Genomic DNA, 27,241 nt, shown 5'->3' with positions numbered 1-27,241 from the left:
GGAGAGCCGCTGCAGGCGATGTCGTGCAGTTGGCAAAATCGCTCGCGTCGGTCGTATGCTGCTGTAGCCCATTAACGAAAAATTTCGCCGCACTGTCCTAACGGAGATGTTCGTCGTACGGTTCATTTCTAATGCAATTTCACGCAGTGTTACTTTCTGTTAGCATGGACTACGCTGTGCAAACACCACTGCTCTCTGTGGTTAAGTGAAGGCCGTCGGCCAGTGCGTTGTCCGTGATGAAAGGTAATGCCTGAAATTTGATATTCTCGGCACACTTTTGACACTGTGGGTCTCGGAATACCGAATTCTCTAACAATTTCCGATACAAAATGTGCCATGTATCTTAGTACCATTTATCATTCCACATTCAAAGTCTGCTAATTCCCGTCGTGCGACCATAATCACGTCGGAAACCTTTCCACGTAAAACATCTGAGTACAAATGACAGCTCCGTCAATGCACCGCCCTTTTATACCTTCTGTACGCAATACTACCAACCTCTGTACATGTAAATATCGCTATTCCATGACTTTTTTCACATCAGTGTACGAGTACAACGAAACAGCTAATGCGACAAATTTTACCAGCGCTTCTACACCACAGTATATTTAAATATGTTCGAGTGTTCCTTTCAGCATTTCAGCTGTGGATGCCCCACTTATATGATTGATTGTATTCACGGTTAGCTTATTAGCAGAAACCACGTCGGAGCAGTTAGTAATTTTTTAAGGATTTTGCAGTGTGCTAGCATATACGAATAGGGTGTGAGAGAGGGGCGTTTGTGGGGGCCGGTGGTATTTTAAACTGTATTGATCGTTGCCACTGTGTGAGAATAAAGCGCGGCTACGTCAGCGTAAACGCCGTAATGGGGGCAGCCCAGCGCAAACAGCTGCTGGCCGCCTCCCTCCTGCACGGGACGCCCGACAGCCCATTCCTCATGCTTGCTTCTCTTTCTGTAGCTGTCATTATCAGTAAGCCGTTCACGCTAACATTTTACCGGTGCAAAATAATCAGTTCATTCTACGTGCGTCCGGTTTAATATTCAGCCACCTGTTCTTCGTGCGTTTTATTTTTACTCCAAGAGTTATAATATAATAATAATAATAATAATAATAATGGTCGTAGAATACGAGACTACGTCTCGAGTATGCTGTCCAAAAATATTAGGAAACGGACCATATCGGAGTAACAAAAACATAAACGGGTGCCAATTTAATAACTGCCTAAACGTTGGGGTAATGCATTGGTTAATGCTTTAAAATGTGCCAGTGCCAGTAGTTGATGTACATATAGTTTCAAGCTGACAAGGGATGCAAGCTGTTGGTGTGATGATATATCTGTATATGAGGTCAATCTCTTGTACATTTGGCTGCTGTCATGGTAACGTAACAACGTATTACCCCAACCTTGTCCGCCCCCGGTAGCGGAGTGGTCAGCGCGACAGAATGTCAATTCTAAGGGCCCGGATTCAATTTCCGGCTGGGTCTGAGATTTTCTCCGCCCAGGGACTGAGTGTTGTGTTGTCCTAATCATCATCATTTCATCCCCATCGACGTGCAAGTCGCCGAAGTGGCGTCAAATCGAAATACTTGCACCCGGCGAACTGTCTACCCGACGGGAGGCGCTAGTCACGACCCCAACCTTTAATCAGTTACTACGTACAACACACATAACCTTAAGACCCCTACTTTGTAAATTTTTCCTCATACAATCATTCTTTCCACCCTCTCTCTCCTCTCACTTTCTCTTCCTCTCCCTCTGCCTCCAGCCTTTCGTGTCTATCTGCGAATTCCAAGCAAAATTGTTATTTGTGTATCATTTGACCACTACAGCCAATATGATTATTGTTCTTAAATTTTTTAACATTTCACCTGATTGTATAAACGAGTATGAAGTTTAAGCTATTTTAACTTGTCAAAAACGGATTCATATACCACCTGAAGTATTTGTTCCAACGCATGTATTCGACACCTCGAAACAAACATCTCCAAATACCTTAAAATTTATTCTGTAATAATATTGTTAGGATGTATATCCTTTGTACTTTGAGATAATGTTTTCTCTTCTGCTATACGATCCTTGCACCCAATAGTTTCCAGACGCCATATTTGTTAACAAAATATGACAGTATACGGAAGACAGTATACATGTGATGTGTTAAGACAGTGAAAGGAACCTGTGACCACTGGAGATACTCTATTTTACTTATTTTATGTTTACCGGTAGATATACGTTTAATTTTTCGCAGAAAGAAACCCAAAAGTATGTTCTGATATAGCGTTTTGTTTCTCCATTAGACAGTGCCACAAGTTCCTCCAAAAGAATCGTAACACACCACACACAAATGTCATACTAACACATGTAAATCCACCTGATGATGAAGGTTTAAACCTTTGAAACGTGCCATGCAGGTAAATAAACAGTGACTGGTAACAGTAAACTTGCTGTTTCATTTAAAATCAAAATATCTTTCTTTTTTTTACGACTAGAGGCTTTTTTCGTCTGTGGATAATAGTGGTACTTTTTCACTATTTCAGTACTTTGTTTTATTTATTTATGTTTGCTTTAGGTGACATTGACCATACAGCCAGTAATACACTCCTGGAAATGGAAAAAAGAACACATTGACACCGGTGTGTCAGACCCACCATACTTGCTCCGGACACTGCGAGAGGGCTGTACAAGCAATGATCACACGCACGGTACAGCGGACACACCAGGAACCGCGGTGTTGGCCGTCGAATGGCGCTAGCTGCGCAGCATTTGTGCACCGCCGCCGTCAGTGTCAGCCAGTTTGCCGTGGCATACGGAGCTCCATCGCAGTCTTTAACACTGGTAGCATGCCGCGACAGCGTGGACGTGAACCGTATGTGCAGTTGACGGACTTTGAGCGAGGGCGTATAGTGGGCATGCGGGAGGCCGGGTGGACGTACCGCCGAATTGCTCAACACGTGGGGCGTGAGGTCTCCACAGTACATTGATGTTGTCGCCAGTGGTCGGCGGAAGGTGCACGTGCCCGTCGACCTGGGACCGGACCGCAGCGACGCACGGATGCACGCCAAGACCGTAGGATCCTACGCAGTGCCGTAGGGGACCGCACCGCCACTTCCCAGCAAATTAGGGACACTGTTGCTCCTGGGGTATCGGCGAGGACCATTTGCAACCGTCTCCATGAAGCTGGGCTACGGTCCCGCACACCGTTAGGCCGTCTTCCGCTCACGCCCCAACATCGAGCAGCCCGCCTCCAGTGATGTCGCGACAGGCGTGAATGGAGGGACGAATGGAGACGTGTCGTCTTCAGCGATGAGAGTCGCTTCTGCCTTGGTGCCAATGATGGTCGTATGCGTGTTTGGCGCCGTGCAGGTGAGCGCCACAATCAGGACTGCATACGACCGAGGCACACAGGGCCAACACCCGGCATCATGGTGTGGGGAGCGATCTCCTACACTGGCCGTACACCACTGGTGATCGTCGAGGGGACACTGAATAGTGCACGGTACATCCAAACCGTCATCGAACCCATCGTTCTACCATTCCTAGACCGGCAAGGGAACTTGCTGTTCCAACAGGACAATGCACGTCCGCATGTATCCCGTGCCACCCAACGTGCTCTAGAAGGTGTAAGTCAACTACCCTGGCAAGCAAGATCTCCGGATCTGTCCCCCATTGAGCATGTTTGGGACTGGATGAAGCGTCGTCTCACGCGGTCTGCACGTCCAGCACGAACGCTGGTCCAACTGAGGCGCCAGGTGGAAATGGCATGGCAAGCCGTTCCACAGGACTACATCCAGCATCTCTACGATCGTCTCCATGGGAGAATAGCAGCCTGCATTGCTGCGAAAGGTGGATATACACTGTACTAGTGCCGACATTGTGCATGCTCTGTTGCCTGTGTCTATGTGCCTGTGGTTCTGTCAGTGTGATCATGTGATGTATCTGACCCCAGGAATGTGTCAATAAAGTTTCCCCTTCCTGGGACAATGAATTCACGGTGTTCTTATTTCAATTTCCAGGAGTGTAATTATAAATGTATGAAGTTAGTGTAATTTAAAATTTCACAATGGAACATTAAACTTAAGTTTTATGTATAAAAATAAGTTCTTAATTAAAAATAAATATATGAAGTTACAGCGCATTTTTCTACCCTTGATGATTCCTTGAGAGTACTTGGCCACATCAGTTTGTAGTACAGGCCTGTATATCAGCTTCTTTTAAATGTTTTGCTATCAAATGGAATTTGTATGTATCGAACCGGTAGGGTAAGGATGTTACACTTGTAGGTAGGGGAAAAACCCCTTGCATCCAATTTCCTGTACAGTACTACTTCTGCATCTTCTTATTTCGTGCAAGCCAGTGTTATATGATTCATATTTGCCACATCTGATTGATCCTCATCGCAATGTCCAGAATCTTGAATCGGTGTAAATGTGCGGGTTAACACGCGTTACCCAGGCTAATTCGATCAATGGAAGTCGGATGATGTTTGCTAGGCTTCAAACATTCGAACCGTAGTGGAAGAGAGATGTCCGGGTTGTATGTCCACTAGATGTCTGCCCTTACGTTGCTGAGATACATGCTACTCACAGTTCCAGTCCCCGTAATCAGATTTCTTGATCGTAGGTTTCCGATCAGTGTGAGGGATTGACTTCAGGCTGAACTGCCGTACAGTAATACACCTCTCTGCACTGCAGCGCGCTTTAACTGTCGTCAAGATTGTGGCCGGCAGGGATCGTGAACACAGCTTTCCAGTCTACGTTAGTGATCGAATTCATTCAACATCATCATCACAGGACAGTATAGCATTTTTGTACAGGGAATGTTTTCGTAACATTCTTATGTTTTCCTCAAGATCCTTTATGGTCATTTATCTTCGTGAGAATCTCTCTCGTCCTATCTGGTCCATTCTCGGAGATCACGTCCAACCTTATGTGATAATCCAAACATAAACCTACATCTACATGACCACTCTGTATTTCACCCTTAAGTAGTTGGTGGAGAATTCATGGAACCGCTTTAAGACTCTTTCTCTACAGTTCCACTCTCGAATAGCGCTTGCGAAAAATGGGCTCTTGAATGTTTCCGTACGAGCTCTGATTTCTCTTATTTTATTATTACGATGGTTATTTCTCCCTATGTTACTGGGAGTCAACAAATTATTTGGGCATTCGGAGGAGAAAGTTTGAATTTTCGCGGAGAAACGTCGCCACAGCGAGAAACGTCATTGATTTAATTATTGCATCTCCAACTCGCTCATCATATCCATGACATTATTTCTCCTACTTCGCGATAACACAAAACGGGTTCCCCTTTTTTTTTTTCAAGTGTTCTGCCCTTGCGGACGATGGGCTCTGATCAAGATAACGGCCCTTTCTACATGCCTAAAAATTTCCGCCAGGGCTGTAAAAGTAGATTCGAATGTTGAAAACTCGGTTCATATCGATTAGAACATATGTGCCATTATTTCCGGCGACATTTTCGCTGTTGCGGGTACAGATCGCCGACAAGACTCATCAGGTGTCTGTCACTTTCAGCACTGGGAACGGAGATTAATCTAAATTCGAAGAATACTATTAACAATGTGACACAACACGTGTAGCGCTTAAAAAGTAACTTCTATTGCAGATCAGCATTAAAGAAAGCACATAGATGCACGTGCCCTTTTTTTTTTCATAAGTCTCTGACTTCTGTGCACATTCCAGAAATAAAATCGTTCCAGTAGACGTTGATTCTAACTGAAGTCTCAAGGAATTTAAAACGAGTGCTCCGTTTGGCCTACCTGGAAAAAAGGAGATATGAATGGAATACGTCTCTGTTCCTGTCTTTGAACTTTCTCAACATACCGAAGTCTGGAAACGGGGCATGAGAGCGCTGTGTCGTCAGCAAAGAGACATGCGCGGTAATTCGCTGTGGATTACAAATTACAGAAAAACTGCTTTCCCTTTTGGCGCGAACGCCCGAGTTCTCCGGGTGTTACGGTCGCGGCGCCTAGGCAGAAGCATTCCTCCGGCGCCGCTACCTACCTGAGTTAGCCAACGGCAACGCACTTCAAAGGCGGCAGCCGCGCCGCACCGCCCCGCCCCGCGGGGACTGTGGAGGCGAGCGTTCACTTTGGGCAACACGCCGGCGAACTGGCGCCGCAGACAGGCGGCAAACACACTCACCCGCGGTTGCAGATGTGTACGGATGCAAAACGCTCTTTGTAGTTTGTACTCTAAATTCTTACGGCAATGTTTTCGTCATCATCAGTGAATTTCATAATCATCTTGGCTACGAAGCGCTTCTGTCGGTGTTCACAAGTTGTTCTTGGAGAAGCAAAATACTATTTTTATCTTTTCTCTTATTTTCCAGACATGTTTCGCTGAAGTTTCAGGATCATCAGTGCACTTTTCTTCTCTTGCTATGAAATAGGAAAACTGCCCTTCACAAATTGTTATCATGTAAATTTCAGTTTTTAAGACAGTATTTACGAATTTCACTGTTTTTCAAAGTTTTGTATATATACGTTCTTACCAGATGCTGTGGTTTTCCTAGATTTTTATATTTTTTAATACAGTTGTTTTCTTTCACAGTTTGTCACCTGTGACCATATAGATCTTAATGTACAACAGTTATTTACCTCGAAATTTGACGGCTGTGAATGCTATGGTTATGCCTAACATTAACTAATTCTATGCGGAAGTGTGTGTAGTGGGGGGGGGGGGGGGCGGGTGGGGCAGCGCACGCCATTTTGCCATGGCAGACACACCTCGCTAAGATTCAAACCTAGTGACCAGAGAACATTCAAATGTTCAGCTATCCGACATCACTTTGTAAACAGTCACCGTGAAAGTTACTTAGCGCATCTCTTCACATTGAAGATAATGGGAAACCCGACAAAGTAAGTGAAACACACACACACACACACACACACACACACACACACACACACACACTTCCACTTAGAATTACTCAAAATTAGGTATAACCAAAATATTCCCAGTCGTCAAACTTAGAAGTAAATAACTGTCGTACATTAAGTTCTACACGGCTGCAGATGACAAACTGTGAAAGAAAACGACTGCAATAAAAAATGCATGAAGCCCACAGCATACGGTAACAATATACAAAACTTAGTAGGTTTTTCAAATTTGTAAATGCTTTCTTAAAAGCTCAAATTTATATGTGTACGAGCGGCAAAGAGCATTTTTCCTGTTTTATAGAAAGATAATAAAAGCCCACAGGTGACGCTGAGACTTTAGCAAAATATGTCTCGAAAATAAAATTTGCTCAAGGCGGACCCCCTCCAAAAACAAATCTAGAATTTCGTAATATTTTTCTCCGTGCACAATTTGGTTGGCACTCACTTATGTAATTAACACTTCGCTAATTTTATATTAATGTCTCTTATGCAATTAGTCTGGAACCGTGCGACCGCTACGGTTGCAGGTTCGAATCCTGCCTCGGGCATGGATGTGTGTGATGTCCTAGGGTTAGTTAGGTTTAAGTAGTTCTAAGTTCTAGGGGACTGATGACCTCCGATGTTAAGTCCCATAGTACTCAGAGCCATTTGAACCAATTTTCTCTTGCGCAACTACAATCGCTGACGTATGTTTTTTTTCCCATTTTTCCGATTTTTATTTCTTCGAGCGTTATCAGGAGCCTCAGACAATACTCCACCTGTGGTCTCTCAAGTTTACTCAGAGTGACTGATTCCGCGTCTTCTTCCAAGTGATTTGTTTCCATTATGCGTATAATATTTGCACGACCGACCCTGTGCTGCGAGTTGCGCTGTTCAGTTTGGATTCCAGGCAGCGAGTACTGAACTACCGTTGATCTCGCGCCGTTATTTAATTCCTAACTCGCGAGATGACTTTTCTGTAACGTGTACTACGAGGTAGTTCTCCGGGGCCCCTGCGTTTAACCAGAGATTTAAGGCGCAAATCATTTGAAATTTTTAACCGTCTTTACAATTACGTAAGTGTTGTTTGAATACTGCTAGCTTATTTTGTTACACTAAATAATGCCTGCAACATTTTACTTTTTATCACATAAAACACATAATTCGTGCAGTTTTTAAAAAAATAGTACACGTAAACAAAGTGTTAGAGAACTGAATTTTACGTTCTGAAAAATTGTGGTGTCCCTGTAGCAAATAAATGTTCACTTGAAACTGAAGTCCAAGTTTGAAACTTGCACATAAAAACTGCACTCGATAAGTACAAAAAGGAAGTCTGCAAAATTGACAACCTATGCTGGGATCTACATTTTTCTTTATCACCACTCAGAATACATTTGACTTTAATTAACGCTTTAAGTAATTTCTTGGTGGAACATAAAGGTCAAAATAATGGTCCAGAAGTTCTTCGTCTGAATGATCGTCTTGCTCGCTAGTAGAACTGTGATCACTCGCTATTGTAAAATCGTCTTTCTCGCCTGTTTCTTGATTTATGTCACTGACCTCTTCCTACATCCACCTACCAACAGTTTCACCGGACTTAGCATCGATGAAGTTGACACGTTCCTCGGGAAAAATTTCGCACTAGACAGTTGAAAACAGGTTCTTAGTCCACGAAACGCTGTCCGGGAGACCCCGACACGTGGTAGTAACACGTCCCAACAAGATGATAATGCAACCGAGAGCAAACCATTATACGATTCGCGATTTAAGGAGGGCAGGGGGAGTTAAGAAGCATTCTGCAATAACTGACCATGAAGAGCAAGTTCGGAAATTTTCGCGCGGTCTGAGACCACACCTCGTGAGTTAAATGGGTTCGAGTCACGACGCCCAATACGCTCTTCGATGCTCTTTTTTTCTCTTCAGAACCAGTACTGGTATTCCACTTAACTAACATTCTCATAAGGAAATGAGCGTAAGGCATTGTTGGCCGGGAGGCCCCATGCGGGGGAGTTCGGCCGCGGTATTGCAAGTCCTTTTTTTTCAGTTGACGCCACTTCGGCGACTTGCGGATCAATGATGATGAAAATGACGAAGGACACAACACCCAGTCCCCTGCCGGGAATCGAACCCGGGCCCCCTGCGTGATAGGCGGAAACGCTACCGCTACGCTACGGAGGCGGACACATTCTTATAGTGTTCGCAGTTCTGGTGCACGTGGCCGGCGAGATATTGCTAAACTGAGTGCCGAACTATCTTGTTTAAATTGAAACCTCCGTCGCGCGTATCAGTCTCAATGCTGGCCCAGTACACAGAAAGATCAGTCAACTACTACGGAAACATGCCGTCCTGCCTATTTCGCTCCCGCCAACAAAGGTAAACAATCTTCCTTGTAATTTTAAAGACGGTCTAGGTATCCCAAAGCCGACTGTGTACCGCGTTCTATGCTACGTGTTACGTGAGGGCAGGCTACGAGAGCAGTCGAGGAGAGATGCAAAGGAACGTCAGCGGCACGCTGCCTCAGATACAATAACGAAATGAGAAGCGACGAGACCAGTATGGTGACGCCAGTGCATTGTTTCTGGGGCTTTGTACTTAACTAGTCTATCGAAATAAATACATCGGAAAAGCCAATAAATACATCCTAAAATTTAAAATGAAACAGGTTTGGGGTCTGACACCCAGTTCATTAAGATCTCGCCGCCCATCATATCCATTAGAGCTGGGAAACGATGAGATATTTTGTGTTTCACGAAATATCAGTGCTGTCTCTGAAAAGTAAAAGAGCATGAAAAGGCATGGTGGGTGTTAGTAGTCGAATCCACAATCTCTATACACAGGATGTACCAAAAATGTTGCAACGAGCCTCGTAGTCTTGCACAGGGTATCTTTAGGAACAAATCAAGGATGGGGACCATTGTCCGGGAACTTCAGCGTCCAAGATAGGGGCTCCGGCGCCTGCCACTAGGCCAACAATTAGGCAGCAAATGCGGCTTTATACCCAGACAGGCCGCAGGTGGAACGTCTCATTTTATTTGTTATTCAGTGATGGCGAGTCATTGCAACGATGACGCGTGGAGAAGGTGGAGTTAGCTGCTGCGTAAAACGGCCTCGTCTCCAACGAATGCGATGCTGTGTTGCCTCAGTGGATGACGTTTCCGGACACGGATTCTGTAATAATCGGGTACAGACAGCTCTTCTTGGAGCAGTTGAGAAGGAAGCTGTGGCCCGATGACGTAATGTGGTGTGAGGTACCGGTGACAGATGGTTTGTTCTTTACGAGTATCGCGAGAAAGACCGCCTAATTGTGGTCCTTCTCCGCGATTGGCTGCTTCGTTCTCAAAGCATCTCTCAATAGCGTGCTATCATTCCAGTATTTCACAAGTATTAACAATCAGCAGAATACGAAACAACTGCTAAACGGGAAGGCAGAGGAAGCACTTCGGTGATTCGGATCGCGCCTAGCTTGGATGGCGGGCGAAGTGATTCGGCTGTAATAACGGGAATATGCAGTTCATTAATTTGTTGAAGAATAGAAATTATTTGTGACTGTGAAGATGAGTGTGAGTGTACGATTTCTCGTATTCTTCCAATAAAAAGCGAGTGGCATTCCGTATAAACTGATTGGAAATGTGATTATTTCTAAAATAATAGTTCCTCGTTAAGAGTTTCTTACAGCCTCACGATAACGTATTCACGACCTTCGTGATGTTTCCTGCGCAGGGGACAACTACTACAGAAGACTGCAGGTTGGTGAACACTTATCAGAACTTAATTCATTCCACTCAGGACGGTGGAAGCGAACAGGCACCTCGCGTGTACTGCAATCTTAGTACAAATGATATCAGTGACACGTCATCTGTGGTAACACAGATGAGGTATGAAAGAGAAATATTTTCGGGGGAAGTGATATATCATACGCACGTATATATCACTATCCATCTCTCTTCCTGTTCTCTTTTTTTTTAACTTGCCGCAATTCTTCTCCTCGACTTATTTTCAAAACGCCCTGTACAAGCTCACGAAGTGTGTCGCAACATTTCTGGCAAATCCTGTATAAAAGGAAACGTCCTGACTGATCCACTGACTGATCATCGCACAGCCCAAACTGCTAAGGAAAGAAACTTGAAATCTGGAGAGGGTGTCGATCTTACTATAAGCACTGTTTAAGAGGGATTTTTCGAAATTCCACTCCGATAGGTGTGAAATAGGGGACGAAAGTTTTTTGAAAATATGTCGCTAATAGGGGCATTTTGAAGCTAGAACTACAAAATTTAGTTTTTGGTCTCTCGATCAAAATTTGGAAAAATACGTGTACCTTTGTTTTTAAAAATCCAGCAGTTAAGGGGGTGAAATAGGAGATGAAAGGTTTTATGAAAATATTTCATTATGAAAGCAGAATCGCTTTCTGCTCGGAAGTACCTCCGGGAAAGACCGTGCCTCTATGACCTTAACCGGCGCGAAAAGTTTAGGTGTTACAATTTGCGAACTAAAACAAAGGAAGCCAGCTAGCAGTCACCGCGACAAATCTGTTTCGTCAGAATTGATTTGAAAAAGAAACGTATCTTTAATACGTCACTTTTTCAATGGGACTAATATAGGTTTATAAAATTAGTTTTGTTGTAATTACTACCGAAACTAATCATTACTGATGACAAAACGTACGACGATTAAATGCGATTCCAAGAATATCCCTCTGAATCTACAGAGTTTAGTACTGGGTGTAAGACTAGCACTAGCACTAGTAACTATAGTAAATCTTATTCGACTTGCCTCTCTCGATTTTTTAACACGCTATATGAAATTAAATTCAACCCGTCGGAACACCTAGTTATGCAAAGACTGGTAGGCACGTAAAGGGCCACTGACTCTTTTGTAGGATGTAGATTTACACATAAGCAATGGGCGTAACACAATACAAACTTGATGAAAGAAAAACAAAACAATATGCACAGACCATACAGTGTACGTAAGCGATGCAGCGGGCGCTAAGCTAGCCAGCCATAAATAGCGGAGCGAGAAAACAATAATTGTTCACGTCTGGATTCGAGACAGGGAGTACACACAACGTAACTCCAAAATCCTGACGAAGACAACCGGGTTGGCCGTCGAAAAACTTAGCATAAAATGGAAACAACTCGGCAGGACACCCGGAAGCACACCATTAATAATTTGTCAGCTGCTTCATGTAGTTATTTTACAAACTAAAGAATATCATATCTAAATTTTACTTAATAAGTATAGCTATTAACAATGGCTAGTTACTGCTTTTATTTTCATTAAGTTTTCACACAGTCACAGTCTTATGACATCGCATCTGACAAACAATACGGCATTTTTGGCTTCAAAGCAGTTAAATTTCTCCCATAATATATGTGGAAATTTGAATTGGCACTAATGATTTACTGCCTACATTTGAGGAAACAGTTACTACATTCTGTAAAGGAACAACCTCACTGTCCTTTCTGCAAATGAAAGGTATAAATCTACGTAGTTAAGGCTTATATCACGATAAAGGAAAGGTACATTTGCACATCAGCAAACATCGTATCTAATTTAATTTAGATACAATCTATCAAATGAACTTTTGTATATCCCGAACGGTCGGTTCTCCATTTTGCTATTCTCCCAACACTATTCACTTTCGTTGGTTCTTGAGAAGTAGTTATAGGGACCTAAGTTCTTACAGTTTTAATATTACGTTGGTGCCTTAGCTGGCTAATTTGATTTTGTCATTTGCGTCAGTGATTTTTAAATATTCATACTCTCATATTTTAATGGACATCTTGGGCGCCTCTTTTTACACTTGTAATTTTGCAGTTGTTACCTACGGGGCAAATATGCTGATAGCTGTCGTAATGGAAAGTACAGGGTGACATTCGAGATTATTGCTCTCTACGTCGTGGCTTGTAAAATTATTCTCCAACACCCTAGTCAAAATTTACCTACTCCGTCACCTAACCATCATGACCTGATTCAATACAGCGCTCCGAACTACAGAAAGAAATGTGAAATACTTACGACAGCAAATCTTCCTATAAGATAGACAGAAGACGGACCGTTATGTTCTTAGGTGAGATCTAAACTGGTACTGCTCCAAATGTCTCTTTACCAAGAATGCGTACATATGCTAGTTTCATTTCGTTGGCCGCGAAAATGCTCACAGCTGGCGGTTTAAACCGAACACCGCCAGCTTGTGGTGTTGAAATCTGCATTCAAACATTCAGTGTGTCAAAATGATTGAAATATGCAAATTAACGGTATGTCTTGCGTATAAATACGTGATTCTGCGGATGCAAAACCACACGAAAAAAAGAACCTGGCTACTTGCAGAATTACACGGCGCTCTTGTTGGGACGATACATCGGCAGCCATCTAGCGGCGGACAACGGAATTTAATGGTGGACTGCAGAACCGCGTCGCCGCCGCAGGCGCCACTGTACAGGCTGTTGGTAGGCAAAGACGCGCATCTGGCGAATGTGTAAAGTTTTCGTTAATTAGCTACGTACTACTACACTAAGAATTTATTTAAATCTGCTATTATTATATTAATGCTATACATGAGTTTACAGACTTTAACGTACGATGTTATACGATAATCTGGCTTTTGCTTTGCCGCGAACATTATGACATAGTATCTGTATGTTAAATTGTAACACGTATGGAGAATCACTGTTCCGCCGATAACATTGTAACGTCCACACTGCAGATAAACTTAAATATCGAATGCACGAATTTTACAGAGCTAGTTTGCAAGTCAAAAACTCTATAACTGAAATAAGACCAAAATAATACCTTATCCAATGAATACCTCAACAATAAAATATTAATTTTTTTGAATGATGTAATAGAGCTGACTGGTGAATATTTGTATTCACAGCAGGTGACGATTTCGACTGGGTGAATGGGAAGAGTCACAAACGGAAGAGTTGTGTGCGGCGTGCAGTGCATTTCGTAAATAAAGTAGTTTTAAGAACGAAGATACACTGTGTCTAAATTGGGTACTGTACAAACAAATCCCTGGGTACCTCCAGCTTTCACCAACGGCAGTGAGATATGGGCTTTTCATACGACAGCAATCAAAACTGAGTGTTTCTCAGAGAGTAACTGGGAGACATATGTTAGTAGTTACGGGAAACTACAGGTAAGGAAAGAAACGATTCGGGCAACAACGATAGAAACGTGTAATTATAACCGTAATGGAAATAAAATTGAGGCCTAGAGACTTGGTAATAGATGAACTAAGAAAGTTCTTTGCTGGATTCCAAAAGATAATAAAAGACCGAGTCGATGACGGTTGACGAGTACAGAAACATGGACGAAAAATATGAATTCGTACAGATGAAAACCCTAGTCCATGTGAAGTCTCGATGAGGCCTTTATCCAGCACTAGATACCAAATGGCTGGTGGTGGTGGTGGTGGTGGTGGAGGTCGTGTTGTCGACGGCGGGCGCGGTGATATATTGTAATAAATGGTCTCCAACGACTCTTCGTGACTCAACTTCGGAGAAGTAAGCTAGTGTTTTCAACTAGGGTTTCAAAAGTTTCGTGGCTGATAGAGAAAACCCGACTGCTCATCCTGGAGAGCTAAAACTGAGCTCGTACAGTAGTGGCCCTAAGCAGTGGTATTTCTGCTTCTGAAAATGAAACAACGTATACTGACTTTTTTTATTTCATATGGCGTATATTTATGCTGTCGTCCATATATATCCCACATTTGACCGTGGTGACAACAACATAATATTTAGAGACGGGACAGAACTGACTAAATGAAAAATTACTACGGACGACTTGCAGGGTGTCTAAAAGAAGACTCACTGCTTCTCTACTGCCACATAATTAAGATTAAAACGGTGTGCCGGACTGAGGCTCGAACTCGGGACCTTTGCTTTTCGCGGGCAAGTGCTCTACCACTTCCCCCCCCCCCCCCCCTCAATGTTGGTCGATGAATTTGTTCAAATGGTTCAAATGGCTCTGAGCACTATGGGACTCAACTGCTGAGGTCATTAGTCCCCTAGAACTCAGAACTAGTTAAACCTAACTAACCTAAGGACATCACACACATCTATGCCCGAGGCAGGATTCGAACCTGCGACCGTAGCGGTCTCGCGGTTCCAGACTGCAGCGGCAGAACCGCGCCGCCACTTTGGCCGGCCGATGTATTTGTTCGTGGCTGACGTCCGATGATAGCCGTTCAGGGTCTTTGTTGATCCGTTCACTCAGTTTTTTAATTACAGAGGGTAGCTAACCCTCTGACCTAGCACGCTTTTTTTAAAGTGATTTTATTCGTTTTTGTTCGTTGTATCTAATGGGGGCGGACGTCGCAATACACCCATTTCAGTTCATCGTTGATCCATTTGCTCAGTTTTTTATTACAGAGGGTAGATAACCCTCTGATCGAACACGCTGAGCTACCGTGCCGGCACCACCTGAGCTACCCTAACACGACTCACGACCCGTCCTCACAGCTTCAATTCTGCTAGTATCTCGTCTCGTACCTCGCAGAACTAGCACCCCTGAAAGAAAGGTTATTGGGGAGACATAGCTTAGCCACAGCCTAGGGAAGGAGGTGGTTGTTTCCGAGACGCCTTTCAGTATTGCATTGCTTACATACCACCCCCCCCCCCCCTCTCTCTCTCACTCACTCTCTCTCTCTCTCTCTCTCTCTCTCTCTCTCTCTCTCTCTCTCTCTCTCTCTCTCTCTGTTACTTGGAGACAAGAATTTAAGTTGGAAAGAGACGACACAAAGGAGGACAAGGGGGGGGGGGGATGTGCTGACAGGACACTAAGGCTATAATAGACAACAGGAAGAATCGTGGCAGCCTTTCAATAGCACGAAGAGCTACAGCTAACTCTGATACCGTGACCTGTATTTGTTCCTGTCAGTTCCACTGATAACGTGCTTCTCCAACATTTTTCGAATGCCGAGGAAATGAGAACACGGAGACATGCAAGCAGCAGTGTTTGCTGAAGATTTACTGACAACACCCGATGAAAGATCGCCCTTTCCAAGGACAGCAGCTGACGGCCCGAAGGTCGTCTCTCCACTAACGCACAGGTGGAACCTTCAGGTGTTCGAGAATCCGTCGAAAGCATCCGCTCTTGTATGGCCAGCTAGTAGGGAAAAATCGACATCAGCAGCAGTCCTGCCAATAACATTTTTGCATAGGTAGAAGGTCGTTTCCAATCACAAACAAATGCCGTTATCAAAGATGTTTACGAATATAGACCATTTGCAGTGGCTACGAATATTAAGGATTTTTGCTGTTGCTGAAAGCGACTGCGAAATTCAAAAGTATTTCCTTACCACAGATTTGCGATCACAAGCTTCACTAGGCCGAATCCCACGGTTTATTGATTAAGCGCTAGTCAACCAGGCTACGACCAGCTAGTTTTATCATTAAGAGATTTTGGCATACTGTTCTGAGGCCTAAAACAATCTCTCATTGTTACAACTGATAAAGGCTGACTCCCATCACACTTTTAACAGGCTTTGGACTGTCAAAATGAGAATTATTTACCATTTTGGCGTGTTTAAAATCAGCCTGAATAGATACTACTGTGATAGAACTGCAGTACACTTTATTTATTAACGTAACTTAAAATAGACGCTGATAATGCATTTTCAATATAATTAACCATATTAACCAAATACTCTACAAGGACTCTGTGGCTTTCACAGCTTTTAGTAAATTACTTGTGAATACATCTCAGTCCATTTTCTGAACATAGGCAACGGATTTCAAACAGGACCTAATGCTGCCAGTTTATTCATAATATTTTGCAGTCTTCGAATCCTGCAATCCAGCTTCTTCCTCTTTTTCCCTTCCAACTTCGTGTACGTGTATTTTGTAAACTTGTCTCTCTTTCAGAATGAGATTTTCACTCTGCAGCGGAGTGTGCGCTGATATGAAACTTCCTGGCAGATTAAAACTGTGTGCCCGACCGAGACTCGAACTCGGGACCTTTGCCTTTCGCGGGCAAGTGCTCTACCAACTGAGCTACCGAAGCACGACTCACGCCCGGTACTCACAGCTTTACTTCTGCCAGTACCTCGTCTCCTACCTTCCAAACTTTACAGAAGCTCTCCTGCGAACCTTGCAGAACTAGCACTCCTGAAAGAAAGGATATTGCGGAGACATGGCTTAGCCACAGCCTGGGGGATGTTTCCAGAATGAGATTTTCACTCTGCAGCGGAGTGTGCGCTGATATGAAACTTCCTGGCAGATTAAAACTGTGTGCCCGACCGAGACTCGAACTCGGGACCTTTGCCTTTCGCGGGCAAGTGCTCTACCATATCAGCGCACACTCCGCTGCAGAGTGAAAATCTCATTCTGGAAACATCCCCCAGGCTGTGGCTAAGCCATGTCTCCTCAATATCCTTTCTTTCAGGAGTGCTAGTTCTGCAAGGTCCGCAAGAGAGCTTCAGTAAAGTTTGGAAGGTAGGAGCCGAGGTACTGGCAGAAGTAAAGCTGTGAGTACCGGGCGTGAGTCGTGCTTCGGTAGCTCAGGTGGTAGAGCACTTGCCCGCGAAAGGCAAAGGTCCCGAGTTCGAGTCTCGGTCGGGCACACAGTTTTAATCTGCCAGGAAGTTGTCTCTCTTTCTTCGAGCATTCCACCAGGTGGTTCATTCTAGGGTGAGGATTTCCAATATTGTTATTTATTTTCACATTATTCTGAGGAAGTGATTCACAGTTTCTAGAATTTTTTCCAGAATTCTTTTTTTTTAATTATGGTTGGTGCACTGCTGTATTGTCGGCACCTTATTAAACAACCAGTTGCGATGAGTAATAAACCATCCTCACGTAAAATGTGACATTACAGATGGATGCTACATCTGCTTCTATACTCTTCAAACCACCGCGAAGAGCATGGCAGAGGGTACCTTCCATTGCACGCCTTATTAGGATCCCTTCCAGTTCCAATCAGTTTCTTCCAGTTCCATTCACGTATGGAACGCGGGAAGAATGACTGAATGCCTTTGTGCGTGCGGTAATTATTTTAATCTTGTCCTCACGATCCCTACGTGCGATATGTAGAGAGCTTTAGTATATTTATAGATGCATAATTTAACGCTAGTTCTTGAAACTTTGTTAAAAGACTTCCTTCGGACAGACGTAAACTATCTTCGAGAGTCTTCCTGTTCAGTTCCTTCAGTATCTCTGAGACACTCTCCCACTGATCAAACAAACCTGTGACCATTCGTGCTGCCCTTCTCTGTACGTTCAATATACCCTGTTAATCCTACATGGTACAAGTGAAACACATTGGAAAAATATTCTAGAATCGGTCGCACGAGTGATTCGTAAGCAGCCTCCTTTGTAGTCTGATTGAATTTCCCCAGTATTCTACAAATAAACCGAAGTCTACCACTTGTTTTACCCATCATTGGGCATATATGATCATTCCATTTCATATCCCTACGACGTGTTACACCCAGGTATTCGTATGCGTTGGCCGACTCCAGCAGCGACTCATTGATATTATAGTCATAGGAGACTACTTTTTTTGTTTCGTGAAGTACACAATTTTATATTTCTGAACATTTAAACCAAGTTGCCAATCTTTGCACGACTTTGAAACCTATTAAAATCTGACTGAATATTTATGCAGCTTCCTTCTGACAAAATTTCATTACAGATAACAGCGTGATCTGCAAAAAGTGAGAGGTTACAATTAATATTGTCCACAAGGTCATTAATCTACAACATGAACAGCAAGAGTCCCAACACACCTCCCTGGGGCACACCTGAAGTTATTTGTATATCTGACGATGGCTCTCCATGCAAGATAACATGTGCATCTTCCCTAACCAAAAATCTCCAATCCACTTAGAAATTTCCTTGATACCCCATATGTTAGTACTTTTGACAGTTGGCGTAGGTGTGTTACTGAGTCAAATGCTTTTCGGAAATCAAAAAATATTGCATATACCTCCCTGCCTGCCTTATCCAAAGCTTTCAGTACGTCATGTGAGGAAAGTGCTAGTTATCAGTGTTTTCGGAATCCATACTGGGTGTCACTCAGGTGGTTATACAGTCCAAAATACCTCATTACCTTTGAGCTCGGAATCTGTTCTAAAATTCTACAACAAATCTATGTCAAGGATAGTGGACGGTAGTTCTGTGGATCGCTTCTACTACCCTTCTTGTAGACGAGTGTGTCCTGCGCTTTTTTGCAACAACCGGGCGCGGTTTTTTGTTCGAGGGATCTACAATAGATTATAGGTACAAGAGGAGCTAGCACGTATAGAATCAGAGGGATTCCATGGCGCCCTGCAGCTCTGTTCACGGTCTCCATGTTTCTCAAAACCACTGACATTAATTCTTATTTCATTCATCTTTTCAGTGACACGAGGATTAAATTGGGGCAATTTTCCTGAGTTTTCCGTTCTAAACGAACATCTGAAAAAGGAATTAAGCATTTCAGCTCTTGCTTTGCAACCCTCAATTTCATTTCCTCCTTATTCGCTAAGGACTGGGCACTAACTATGGTGACATAACAGCCTTTACATACGCTCGGAATTTCTTTGGGTTTTGTGAAAAATCATCTGACAGTATTCTGCTACGGTAGTCGCTGAAGGCATCACGCATTGCCCTCTTGACGACCAAACGCGTTCCAATCAGCATCTCTCTATCTATAGCCTTACGCTTTGTTTCACACCTACTGTGCAGTGATCTCTGTGACTGTATACCACAATGCATGACAAATCACAACTATTAACAAGCATCGTGCCATAAACCAAGGCGTTGAATCATCCACGTGACAAAACCATCTTTGGAGACCCTAAATTTACGATAAGCGTCCGACTATAATGCATAGGTGAGGACTTTCAGGTTCCATTTTTATACCAGACCTGGTTTTAGCGACATAACTGGTGTCCCAGCGAAGTTCGACACGTAACCTTGATCTCCAGCATGCCCAAAACTGAAAATACTAGTTGCATTCTGTTCTGGATTTCTTGTGTTGTACTCTCATGTCCTTACATACAGTTTTACGTCGATGTACCATCTGCTTCGTCTTCGTAATATTATGGCTTATGACGCGGTTAGGTGCTCAGTTTAGAGTTTGGTCAGCTACATTAACTTCGACAGTAACTGAAATACGCACATTACATGATACGCTGTAAATAACCAATTTGTCCTCAGAACCATACATTATAATTGTGGTGGAACTATGGTATCTAGTTCTGTGTTCAGTGGTGTTGGGAATGTCTAACATCTCTAAGTTTAATTCGAAAAGAGGCGCGGCATAATTTGTATTTCCATATACAGTGGTTGGAAAAAAATGGAAACACCGTGAGAAATGCAGGCTTGAACATAAATGCAGATGCTAGTCAAGTTTGCAGGTGAAGATGTTGAAGCTGGACTATGCAGCAATGGAAGAAAGTCGTTTAGTCAGATGAACCTTGTTTCACACTGTTTGTAATTTCTGGGCGAGTTTACGCCCGAAGAGGACATGGCGAGGGTTCGGAGAGGATTTGGGCTGCCATATCGTGGTATTCCGCGTGCCCCACGATTACACTGCAAGGTCGCATTACTACGAAGGGTTATGTGACCATTTTGACTGATTAGGTCTATCTTATGGTACAACGTTCGTTCTCCAGTGGTGGTGCTGTGTTGCAAGACATGGCCCCCTTAACACAGCATCGTCCAGGACTTGTTTTGCGAGCAGGATGATGAATTGTCAGGGCTCTCCTGGCCGCCAGTCACCAGGTCTCAATATTATCGAGACTTTGAGGCCTACTTTGAAAAAAGGCTTCCATCATCGTTATCTGAATGTCCCACTATTTTGCAAGAAGTAGGCGTAAGATTCCCTTGAAGACCATACGGGACCTGTATTCATCCATTCCAAGACGAATGGAAGCTGTTTTGCATGCCAGTTCCCAACGTTTTCCTACACTGTATTAGGCAAGGTAATGGGTTGTGTTTTTAGTGTTTCCATATTCTTGTCCACACTCTGTATATATACTCTGCAGCTCAGTGTACAGTGCATGACGGAGAGTATACTGAACGTAACGTTATAGTTTTTTTTTGTATCTTTCATTAGCGCACTGAAAAGATGACTGTCTATACCCTTCGGTATGTGCCCTAGTCTTTTAATCTCACGATCCCTAGAGGAGACATGCGATGGTGGCCTCTTAACTGTCGCACATTCTTTTCCGAATAAATATTCTCTAATTTCATCCAACGGGATATCGGGAGAACGACGTAATCTTTTTTTTCCCCCCCAAGGATTGCCATTTGAGTTCTCCGGCCATCTGTGTTGCACTTTTGTACGGACTACGAAGTCTGTTCAAAAAACTCCGGAACATTATCAATTTTGTGTCAATGGTGAGTTTGAGCGAAATGAGGTTGGCATACGTGCACACGCTTGCGTTTAATACGTAACTGCCGGATGTCTCACTGTTTATGTCCGTTAGTTCTTGTTCAGTGCTGTATAACCAGAACCTTGCATTCCACAGTTTGCATATTTCGAGATGCCAGAGGTAAAGGAGCAACGCGTCTGCATTAAATTTTGCGTGAAATGCATGAAAACCTTTACAGAGACATTCCAAACGATGCAGGAAACCTACGGTGCCGAGCTCAAGTCGCATACGGTGCTACGAATGGTTCACGCGGTTTAAAAATGGCCGGACGGAAGTTAAAGACCACCCTCGTTCAGGACGCCCTTCGATGTCTACCGACGACGCTCACGTCAGGAACGTCAAGGAAATTGTGCGTGCCAATCGAAGACAGACTGTCCGACAGATTGCAGGAGACTGTAACATTTCAGTTGGATCATGTCATGAAATTCTGACAGAGCGTCTTGGAATGCATCATATTGTCACCACGTTCGTCCCACGGCTCGTGAGTCTAGACCAGAAGGACCTCCGCCTCGCAATCTGTGAAGAACTTTTGTACCGCGCAAATGAGAACAAGATGTTCCTTAAGTGAAACATAACTTTCCTTATTTCCAAAGTTGAAAACCTCGTTGAAAGGACAAAGATTTGCAATGATAGACGAGATAAAAGAATATTCGCCACGGCGCTTCACTCGATCCAGCAAAATGCGTACCACGATTGCTTCCGGAAGCGGAAACGGCGTTGGGAACGGTTTATCAACTGTGGAGGAGAGTGTTTTGAAGCGTACCATGCACAGTAAGTAAAAGGTACGAGCAGAAAAATTTCGTATCTCGTATACGACCGTAGCAACACATGTCTGAATTCGTTCGATATCTACTGTTATATCTACTTCATGAGGACTCCAAACTTTCTAGAAACGGTAGCACATGCCTTCTGTATGGTATTTCGTCTACAGATTTTTACCGTAGTTAAGTGACAGAAGTAGAAAATGCAAGTATCACACCATCCCATGCTTGTTGTGCACCACGGTTTTGTTAAGATTTCACTTTTCTGCAGTTACTCGATGGAACATCGCTTGCTTACAGTTCCTAGTTGGAAGTACACAGTAAGGAAATTGTTTAACACGAAATACCCACATGAAACAGTATCTTGGTGTTGGCTGCTTTTGCAACTTCAGTAAGATTTGAAAAAAGGCCATAAGCAATATATTATTCATACAACTGCAACTGCGAACGTAAGAGCAAGCCAAGAGATGCAAACGATACCTGCTGGTAGGGATTAGCTTTGTTCTGGGAACGGACATCATCGTGGACCCAGTCAAGTACGTCATGACGAAAACAGTTGTGCATTTAAGTAATAGGCATTCCATCGCCTCTTCATGGTGTACGAAAGATGATGCTAGTACAAGTTGCACATAATAAGTAGAGGCCTAACAACTGCCCACAAGAAATAGCTATCACGAGAGCATGAAGGGCAACCTCGCGCACTTTCTCTGAGGCACAAGGTGCTATGTCACAGCTCTCTGGTTGGCGACGATTAGAGTAAGATGTGGCGACGTCGAACGCGCAATACACAGGCAAAGACGTCGGAGCTCTGGAAGTTGCAACTACTCTCTCGAAAGGGAAGGTAACGAGCAACGGTATAATTACACAATTAGCGTAAATAATTTCTTAACTGGTATCTTCAACAACGCTACCCTGTCATCAGTGACAGAGCACTACCTGGAAAGGGAAGGCGAATTCGGCTGTGCATCATTACGGCAGTCGTGCATGTCTTGAAGCTACATATTGCCCTGAGGAGTACGTCGGAGTAATTATAACTATAACGGTTGAAATCCAAATATGAAAAGAGAATGTCCTGTCGACGTCTGGGGCATTGGATACTGAGGTCACGTTTGTACTATATAAGGATGAGGAGAGAAACCAAAAACGACTTTATTATTTGATTCGTGGCTGTAATTTTGAGCAACTGTAGTATGTATTTTTCAGAATAAAATTCAGTCGTCAGCTGCAATTATATTTTTATTTTGCTTTTCCGGTTTCGACTAATTAGTCATCTTCAGCTTAGTATTGGTTTAGTAGATTCCAAGATATTTTCACAGACGCATATCATGGTATGTCCAGAAATATACATACTGTATGTGATTATTGTAAACACATACCGACAATCTGCATTTACAATGACCACATACAATATGTACATTTCTGGACATATCATGGCATTATGCTCCTATGAAGAATACGTTGATATCTGCTAAACCAGTATCGGTACTAAGCTTCTGAAGATGACAAATTAATTTGTCGAAACCGGTAAAGCATAATAAAAATATATTTGCAACTGATGACTGAATTTTATTGTGAAAAATAAAAACTTTATTTTAGCATCCTTCTCGGCATTCATCTGAAGTGATGATACGATGAGGCTTAAATGCCGGCCGCTGTGGCCGAATCTGAACCATGTTGAGGCTTAAATCAGGATAGACGTAAGGGATTTGAAACTGATACCAATACGTCCTCTCCGTCGACAGAAGTAAAATAGCTACTGAGCGCTGCTGAAAATGGCACAAAAAGAGAGGTATCCACTATTTATGACAGTTACGCTCGTGAAATTTCGGGCGTAGGTCAGGGGCTACGTTCATTAGTAAAAGGCGTGAAGAAATGAAAACGCTAAAGAGCTTTAACGCATGGAGATCAACCAGGAGAGTCAAAACGTTTGGTGCAGCAAAATAATGGACATCTGTCAATGCCACAAAATGGAGGATGGAGTGATGCTAGCACCGATTCTATTTAGGTGTTTCTGCATTTCAATCTGCATATAAATTGCGGCGCACAATTAAGTACAATATAACCTCCTTAGCGTTAACTCGCTGAAGACGAACTCGCTGTTAACTCTAAAAAAAAAAAATACTGGCCCCGGCAGGAATGCATTAGTTCATATGGGAAGTTTTAGCGGCTAGCACGAATTCTGGTTAAGGCGAATTACGAACTCTTTCTCAGTCCCTAGCATAATTAAGTTTCATCGTAACACGAACTTCCGATGTTACAGTATTCTGAAGTGTTAATTTTTTCCGCAATGAATGCAAGAAATGTAACTCAAAGCTACCTCTTCAGTACTTTTTTCTAACATATTGTACGTCGGCAGCCGCGATTATCACCTCAACAAGCATCGTGTACAGTGCATTTAAATAAATTCAATGGTATGTGCATTCACATATTACAAAGAAGAAACAGGTAGCTCTAAATGTAGAGGTAAAGCTAAAGATTCTAGATGAAGCTGACCGTGGTACAAAGAAAACAGCAAATGCAGAGCGGTTTGGAATTCCCAAATCTGCTTTATCCGCCATAACTAAGAATCGAGAAAAAAAATCATTAATGCTGCTGCATCAGGTTCTGGAAGAAATTTAAACCACTTCGCAGCGCAAGTATGAAGACATGAGACGTTACTGCTAGAATGATTCAAACACATGCGTGCATCTACCGTGCCTGTAAGTAGCCCCATGATTCAATCAAAAGCAAATGGGGCCGCCAAAAATGTAGGCATTGAGGACTTCAGTTGTTCTGCTGGTTGGCTGCACCGCTTCCAAAAGAGACATTCAGTTTCATCTGCACAAATTTGGGGTGAGCAAATAAAGTTGATGATGATGAAAGTGCGAACAGCTGGTTAGATAAATTTGACCGAGTAAGTGAAAATTATGCCACATGTGATGCGTTCAATATGAATGAAACTGTACTTTTCAACAAACTTTTTCCAAATTGCACCCTGGGGATGAAAGGTGACAAGTGCCACAGTCGAGCACGCAGCAAACACCGTGTAAATGTTGCCCTTGGATGTAATGCGGACGGCAGTGAGAAGTTGTGTCCTTGGGTTATAGGTATGTGTGAGATACCTCGTTTTAAAAACATAAATATGGACACTTTATCTTGCATCTACTCTCACTATAAGAAAGCTTCGCGCGACGGCACATCATTTCGCAAGTGGCTTCCTCGTTTCAACAGTCGAATGGTTGCTCAAAACTGAATTCTTCTCTACTGTGGACAGATGTTCTGCCCATAACGTACAGGATCTGAACTTAACCAGCATAAAAGATCAGTTTTTTCCACCAAATGCTAAAAGCCGCCTTCAGTCTTTGGACGAAGGCATCATTTCTCTCATGAAGAGAGCTTATCGCAAACGATTTGCAAGAGTTGCAGTTCGTGCTACTGCAAACAATACTGCAATACCGAACTGGGATCTACTTGTAATAAAGGCCATCGCGGCAGTGCGGAACTCTGCGTAGCCATATCATATACAGAAGTGCTTTAACACACACTGACTGCCACGTGAGTTAAATATAACTCACAGGAAGTATTCTCTTCGGGTCACGTGAAGTAAATACAACTCACGGACATTTTTCAATTTAAAACTCCGTGGTACAGTTGTAACTCACAGGAGCATGCTGTGACTCGGTGTTAGAATTGTTTATGGCCTCAGTAGCAAATCGTGTTCGTGGACTACGGTTTTCAAGAGCGCAAGAGTAGTTATTGACATCTGAATTCGAAGAGTTGTATATAACTCACGTGACTCATTAGTATTCGACTTTTCTTCTTTTTATTATTTAGTTTGACATATTACTTACACAGTAGATTGCAAATCACATACAGTTTTATTTACATTCTTCAACTCTAATTGCAACAACAATGAAAAATTTGTGTCATTCCACTTTCTTTCTCTAACACCTGTATGCACTGTGCTTTATGAAAAAACACTTTACGCAAAAATATGAGTGGCAACTCTTACATTTCCATGCAGTTTGTTTGCATTTCTTGACAGGTTGTTCTCGTCCAAATTCATTCTTCATTTTTTCGTAGCACACTTACACCTACGTCTGCCTGCTCCCATGTTCAAAATGGTTCAAATGGCTCTGAGCACTATGGGACTCAACTGCTGAGGTCATAAGTCCCCTAGAACTTAGAACTACTTAAACCTAACTAACCTAAGGACATCACACACATCCATGCCCGAAGCAGGATTCGAACCTGCGACCGTAGCGTTCACGCGGTTCCAGACTGTAGCGCCCAGAACCGTACGGCCACTCCAGCCGGCTCCCATGTTCACAAGCGCACAATCTGCAGGTAACGCGGTGGCTTTGGTGAGAAATGCCTCGGTCTCATCGGCATCTTCTGTATGGAGTAGTCTCAAAGTCACTTCCTCTTTGAATTCCGTGATTGAGATCTTCTTGTTGTTGCTGTATCGGTAAGTCACATGAGCATTCACCTACCAGTGCTGACCCTGTCAACAATTCAATTGAAAGATTCCTGTACCATTTCACACCCCGCCTTAGACAATGCGAGTACGACTTAATTTGGTCAGCAAGATCTATAAAAAACTTTGTCTGATTATAGTCTATTATCATTGCTGGTTTTTTCTTTGTGCCCTTCCTGGTTTGAACTTCTGCTTCTTCTTCTTCTCCATGAACAGTACTCAGCATCAGAACATCCCTCTTATCTTTCCATTTCAGTACTACTACACCTGTGGTACGTTCCTTTGCTTTGTGTTCCCCCTTCTTCAGTTTTACCTGTACGTCTTGGGGATTCAGTTTTCTGTTTGATTTTAGAGTACCAACTAAATGTGTTGATTGTTCAGGAAGCTAGTGTGCTAGATGAACACTTGTGTAAAAATTGTCTGTATATAAGATTCTGCCCTCATTTAGTAATCCACTCATAAGGCTCATAACAACAGAAGTGGCAAGAGGAACACCAGGATTCGTATTCTTCCCACAGTAAGCTTTCATATTCCAGGTATAGCCACCCTTTAGATGAAGTTTGAACAATTTAATTCCGAATTTATAGCCCTTATTCTTTATATACTGAATGAAACTTAGTCTTCCTCGAAATCGTACAAGTGTTTCGTCAATGCAAACTTCTTTCTCGGGCACAACTGCACTTTGAAACCTCTGCCGTAATTTATCAATAAGTGGCTGAATTTTGAATAAGCGGTTTCCCGGTGGGCACTGGTTGTTATTGGAAAAATGCCACATACGTAGA

The 27,241-nt window shown here is 43.1% G+C and overlaps 1 protein-coding gene and 1 non-coding gene across 2 annotated transcripts in view; both read right to left on the bottom strand.

The window, feature by feature from the left end:
• The window catches only part of LOC126426960 (uncharacterized), a 1,049,247-nt gene that overhangs the window by 501,978 nt on the left and 520,028 nt on the right, over positions 1 to 27,241 (bottom strand). The gene's annotated exons all lie outside the window — the stretch shown is intronic.
• On the bottom strand, positions 8,984 to 9,055 carry Trnad-auc (transfer RNA aspartic acid (anticodon AUC)). The gene has a single exon. It is a non-coding gene; the product is annotated as a tRNA-Asp (tRNA).

Source organism: Schistocerca serialis, chromosome 1 (assembly GCF_023864345.2).
Source record: "Schistocerca serialis cubense isolate TAMUIC-IGC-003099 chromosome 1, iqSchSeri2.2, whole genome shotgun sequence".
NCBI classification, from domain to species: Eukaryota; Metazoa; Arthropoda; class Insecta; order Orthoptera; family Acrididae; genus Schistocerca; species Schistocerca serialis.
Note: the sequence above shows the minus strand (reverse complement) of the source record. Positions and strands in the feature narration are given on the sequence as shown.